The sequence below is a fragment of the Ailuropoda melanoleuca genome, chromosome 4 (genome assembly GCF_002007445.2).
Source record: "Ailuropoda melanoleuca isolate Jingjing chromosome 4, ASM200744v2, whole genome shotgun sequence".
Lineage (NCBI taxonomy): Eukaryota > Metazoa > Chordata > Mammalia > Carnivora > Ursidae > Ailuropoda > Ailuropoda melanoleuca.
The window spans coordinates 896,735-903,111 of NC_048221.1; positions in this window are offsets into that span (position 1 = coordinate 896,735).

The following is a 6,377-nucleotide window of genomic DNA, read 5'->3' on the forward strand; positions in this document are numbered from 1 at the left end:
GAAGGCCTCGGGTCCCCCGGGGGCCCCCAGGGCCCCGTCCCCGCGGAGGCCGGCCGTGGGCGGCCGCCGTCCGGGGTTGGGGGCCTTGGCCCAGAGGCTGGCAGCCGTTCCGAGCAGGTCCAGACAGACGTCGGTGCCGTTGGCGTGGAAGTCACTGTCGGGGCCCGCGTCGGTGAAGGCGCCCGTGCGCAGCGTGATGTGCGCCTCGATCTCCTCGCGCGCTCGGTCCACGTTCTCGGGCATGCCCGTCACGGCGAACACAGGCTCCTTGTCGCGCCCGGGCGTCACGATGTACGTGTGCGTCCGCTGCTGGATGCGCTTGATGGTGGCGCCCTTGGGCCCCACCACCAGCCCCACCACGCGGTAGGGCACGCGCACCTGGATGGTGGTCTGTCCTGGCAGGTTAGGCGGACCCTGCGCGGCGCCGGGCAGCCCGCCGGCCTTGCTGCGCGTGGCGCGGATCACGGAGAAGTGCTCGGCGGCGGACAGGATCTCTCGCTTGGCCATCTCCACGTCCTCCTTGCGGCCGGTCACGATAAACACCGGCTCCTCCCCACGAACCGGTGTCTTGATGTACGTATTTGTCTTAGCACGCAGAGCCTTGATCTTGCACCCTGGGCGGTGAGGGGGTGGGGGGAGACACAGTGAGGACGGGGCCCCCTCCATGGCTGGCAGCTGCGGGGGCCAGCCCGCAAGTGGGGCTCAGAGCCCCCCCACTCCTCGGCCACACCCAGCCTGGGCTGTATCCTCAGACACACGGTTCTCCGTTTCCCCTCCGGTCCCAGACTTGCAGGTGGTGGTGGGTTTGGCAAAAAGGCAAGAAGGCAAGGAGGACCCCACTGTGGATTGAACAGTGTCTTGCAAAATTCAGACCACCTGGTACTTGTGAACAGGACCTCATTTGAAAATGTCTGGCAGGTGTAATTAGTTAACATGAGGTTATACTGGCATAGGGTGGTCCTGAACCCAGTGACAGGCGTCCTTACAAAAGGAGGGACAAAGACACGGAGGAGACAGGCAGCCCTGTGAGGACGAAGCAGAGATGGGGACGAGGCAGCACGAGACTAGGGACAGGAGGTCTGCTGGCCTCCAGAAGCTGGGAGAGCTAGCTGTACAGGTGGTCTGCAGAGCCTCTGGAGAGCGCGTGGCCCTGCCGACACCTCGGTTCTCTACTCACGCCCTCAGAACCGGGTGAGGATGGTTTCTATCATTTGCAGCCACCCAGTGTGGTAGGTCAGTCCTAGGGACACTACTGCACGCCCCAGTCCCCAACTCCCCAGCGGATGGGCAGGACAGCCCCGGGTCAGACTGTGCAAACCGCCTAGGGTTTTCTCCTGACCAACCGGCCCTCCCCAGCCCAAGGGAAGCCCAGGTCTGCTGTGCCCTAACTCAGGTCAGCTCCTAAGGCCCCGGTGGTCCCCGCTTCTGCGGGGATGCTCAAGGCCACGGCACTGTGGTTTGTCACTGGCCGGGCTGGGGGCCTGCCCTGTGGAGGGTGCAGATCTGCACGCCGGGTGTGGTCAGACGCAGGGACTTTGATGGGGGTGCCGGCCCAGCTGTCTGATACCCCTGCCCCCAGCCCCGGGGCCTGTTGAGACATCTTGAGTCCCAGGCCATGAGTCTGGAAGACCCCCCTGCCGGCTCTGGGGCGGCTCCAGGGACACAGGGACATTGTTTCAATCCGGAGGCGGCACAGAGAGAACAGTGTTGCTAATTTCTCCGGGAGCAGAAGATACAAAGTTAGCGGGACCAGTGCGGCTGCCCGGCCTGAAGGGGCCTGAGGGCGGCACTGGGAGACGGGAGGGGTGTCTGGGGGTGGGGGGGCAGCCTCACCCTGAGCCCAAGGACAGCAGCCCAATCGAGGCTTTTAGCAAAAGCAGAGCCCAGTGAACTGGGGTCAGACATCTCCCAGGGAGGGGGGAGGTGGGGGGCACGGTGGCTTCCACCCCCTCTCCGGGGTCCTGAGCCACTCCCCCTCCCCCACCTGGTGTCCTCCCTCTCGGCGCCGTCTCACTGGCACCCCCCAAACCCATCCTGACCTGGGGCTGCCTCCACTGCTGCCCGGACGGCGGTTCCCTCCCCACTTGGCAGCTGCGAGGAAAGCTTTCCAATCACACAGGTCAGTCCTTCCCTCTCTGCGGCTCCCCTGCCCTGGCCTCACTGCCTCCCCCCTCCGTGACCTTTCCCATCTGCAACAGTGCCTGCAGCCCCTTCTCTGCATCAAGTCACAGCCCAGCACCCCTTCCTCCAGGAAGCCCACGTGGACTACAGTGGGACCCCAGCACACACATCTCAGTTCCGCCTGTGTGCCTTCCCAAACTCCCCGAGGCTGGAGGGCTGTAAGGAAGGGCCAGTGCACTGGGATTACACTTGGCCACTTGAAGGCCTGTCCTGGGCCTCCGTTTCCTTACCAGGAAGAGAAGGGCCCAGACCCAGCACCCCAGGCAGGTGCCCTGCCGTCATGAGTCTCAGAGGCAGCTGGCGGGGGAATCGTAACCTCACCTGAAGTGTTCCTTCCCTGCAGGCCCATGCGGGGACAGGGAGGCCAGGCCAGGAGAAGGGGCAGGGGATGACACCCACATGTGCGGGGGCACCCTCCGAACGGCCGGAGAAGCAGCCCTTGTTCCCAGTCACACGGAACTGGCCGAGGACAGAGCTGGCCCCCGGCCCGCCCCCTCCCGGAGGAGACAAATTCACTGACTGCATTTCGGCTGTGACACCCAGGGCCCAAGCCCCACCCACGCCGGCACCCTAAGGGGCAGACTTTGGGAGGGGGTGGGACTGCCAGGTCGGGGAATCGGGGCAGGGAGAGTGAACGGGGCCACACACCTGTCCTGGTGGGAGGACCAGACAGGCAACAGTGGGGGTGGTCAGGGGCCGAGCCGCGTGCTCGCGGGGAACCCGGGGCTACCGCTTCCGACGGGTAACAGGCTGAGAGGCAGAGCCCTGGGCCTGGCCACCAGGATGCCCACTCAAGCAGGTGTGTGTGGGAATGGAGGTGACCGCCCCCCCCCCCATTCAGTCAACTCCCTCCTCACGGCAGCCGGAGCCTCCCCTCAGACGGGGGTGCCTCGGGTCCCCATGTGGAGCCTGGTCCCATCGGTCATATGACCTCATTCTGGGGTCCTGACCTCCCGTGGGCTGGGCACTCAGGAGCTCGGGCGCTCCAGGCGCTGCCCCCAGGGACTCCACACAGGAACCACAGGCTACACTTATCAACAAAACCTCAAGGCCGTGAGGGGGAGCAGAAGGGGTCACCTTTGGAAGGACATGTGCCAGGGGAGGGCTCCTGGCTGAGGGCACGGCGGGTACAGAGATCTGGAAGCAGGACAGGGCTGGGACAAATCCTGACAATGACCATCACCCCAAACCCAGTGGGGTGCTCTCCCCAAAGCGGGGCCAAAATGAGCCCCAGTCCTGGCTGGGCCACATCACAGCAGGGTGGATCTGGGGGGGGGGCTCATCTGTCAAACGGGTACGGAGACCCTCTGGACGCAAGGAAGGCCTTTGCGGGCCAACAAAATGGACCCCCAACCCGGACCCACAGTGGATAAATAGGAACACCAGGCCCGAGCCCCACTGACAGCCCCGCTGCAACCCCAGCTGCCAGAAAGAGCACGCAAGGCCCGCAGGAGGGGGCCAGGCACAGGGTTCGGCGAGGGAGAGCCACGAGGGCAGCAGCCTTCCCCCAACTGAGGGGGCCCTCGCCTGACAGCGGCAGAGCCAGCGGGACCCTGGGTGACGGCCGGCACAGCCCAGCACGGCCATCCTTCACTCACTCGTTCTCACTCCTGACCCAGACCTCCGGGCAGCCGGCGGGGTGCTCACCACCCAGCCCAGCCAGGGTGCTGACGGCAGACTCTCAGGAGGACCGGGTCCAAGGTCACGCTGAGGACAAGTGGGCACCAGCCTCCCAGGTGACCTTTACGGACTCCCCAGTCCCGGAGCTTTGGAAAGTAGAAAGTCCTCTCCCGGGCCACCTCTGTTCCCCGCAGCCCCGACAGAGCCAGAGCGACTGAGGTTCGAGTCCCAGCCCTGCCGACCCGGCTCTGGCCCGTATCTCTGCCTGCTGTGGCCAGCAGCTACAGAGGACCTTCTCCAGGGGATCTCTCGAGGCTCCGTGAGGCGGGGCAGGTCGAGGCTCCCATGCAGGGCACCTTCCAGGCCACTCAGCCTCAGGGAGGATAGAGAACTCCCAGGGGTTGTGATCACTGATCCTGTCCCCGCCAAGTGCAGGGACCCACTCTGGGATGGAAAAACCAGCTCAGAGAACAAACAGCAAGTGAGTGTCAGGGAAAGGGTAGACCCCAGGTCTGTGAGACTCTGGCCTGCCCTCTAGGGGACAGAGTGGCCCCTGGACCTGGGATTTGACAGAGGAGGAGTTCACAGTAAGCTGTGCCTTCTGCCCCGGTAAGAGCCAGGACGGTTAGAGGGAACAGGCTTCGCGTCCAGGAACCCCCAAGGTGGAGACTGGATGGGTGATTGCAGGAAGGGAGGGGTCAGGATTGGGGCAGAAAGTGTCTTCCAGGCTGTGCTTGATACCTGGGTGGGAGAAGATGGGAGCTACAGATGGTCCTAGAGCTGGGAGAGTCAAGGGCTGCCAAAGGGGCCACCCTGTCCTGGCATTCATGCTTCCCTCCCCAAGACCCTGCACCCCACTTACAGAGTCCTACTGTGTACCGACACGCGGTTGGGGTTAGAACCCTGTGGCTGGAAAACCCTCACAAACCCCCCGAGGGAGGTGCCGTCCCCCCATCACAGATAGGAGAGCTCATGTGCCCAGGGTCACAGAGCCCACCCCGTTGGCACCTCCCAGAGCCTGCCTTCCTGTCTGCCACCAGCAAGACCCCAGGCTGGCATCCAATAAACAGGTGCCAAAAATCACAGCAGGGGGGCCGCCGGGGTGGCACAGCGGTTAGGCATCTGCCTTCGGCTCAGGGCGTGATCCCGGCGTTATGGGATCGAGCCCCACGTCAGGCTCCTCTGCTGTGAGCCTGCTTCTTCCTCTCCCACTCCCCCTGCTTGTGTTCCCTCTCTCGCTGGCTGTCTCTATCTCTGTCAAATAAATAAATAAAATCTTTAAAAAAAAAAAAATCACAGCAGGGGCTGGGGGTGGGGGCTGACCCCCCCAGCCTGCTACCCCACAACCAAAGGCACAGGCTCGGTCGCCCTCTGCTTGACTCCTTCCACCACTGCGATGGCCTAAGCCCTTCCGGAGGACCCCGGGGCCAGAACACGCTCTCCTGTTCCGTGCTCTGCCAGCCGGCAGATCAGCCTAGGGACCCTGGACAACAGCCCCCAGGCTGGGTTTCCACGGCTCCCCCCCCCCCCGCCCTCGGCCGGCGTCTGCACGCTCCGCACATGGCAGTGGTCCTGTTATACATCCCAGTGCAGGTGTGGTGACTGGGGCAGGGAAGGGGCCGAGGCAGGGTGCTGGAGGGGCATGGTCAGGCCTGGAGCCCTGCTGTGCCTGCCCATGGGAGGCAGCCGACAGGGCTCAGAGGACCACCTGTCCCCCTCCCCTGGTCCCAAGCAAGTCCTGGTCTGTCCGTCAGCCCAGCACGACGACACCTGGCTCTCCTGGTGTCCAGATGGGGGGGGAGGGCACCTGATGGGCTGCACCTGCGCCCAAAGCCAAAGGGCTCACGAGCCAAACCACCCCTCCCACCCAGAACTCTGAGAGGGCAGTGCCCAGAGCATCCCTGTGGTCCTCTGCCCCCCGGTGCCAGGGGTGACAAGTCACCTTGCAATTCAAGCCCCCCTCCCGCTCCTGTTACTGAGCCCCCAAAGGCCAGCTTGAATGTCCTGCAGCTCCACCTCAAGCCCCGCCCAGACCCCACCCCAAGTTCTAGAACCTGGCCTACAAGCAGGGAGTGGGGAACAGGGAGGTGCAGGCAGAAGGCAGGAGAAAGTTGGGGCTGTGGGCAGCTGGCTAAAAGGGTGGGTGGGCGTGTGTCCGGAGGAGCACTGCCCACCACCCTCCTGGCCGCCCGCCCGCAGCTCCAGCTCCAGGGCCAATGAGCGGCGGCCGGCCTGATGTCACCCTGCAAATCTCAGACTGGCTCTCTAACAAAGAGAACAATGGGGCGGCCACAGGGACTCTGACAATGCTGCTGCTGGGACCCCCACACCCTGGGCCTGCCAAGGGAGGGCTAGGAGCTTGGCTCTCAGAAGACCTTTTACAGCCGGTCCTTAAGCATGTCCCCAAATCCCGGAATTCGGGACTGAGAGCGAGGTGGGGATCCTCTCTCATCCTGTGCTCCCCCCCACCCCCAGCAGGGCTCCCAGGCTGGCAAGTGGAGATGTGCACCTTCTTTGTACGCCGAACTTCTTTCTTGACCCTGCCTGAGCCCCCCTGCCCCGCCCCCGAGCCACCC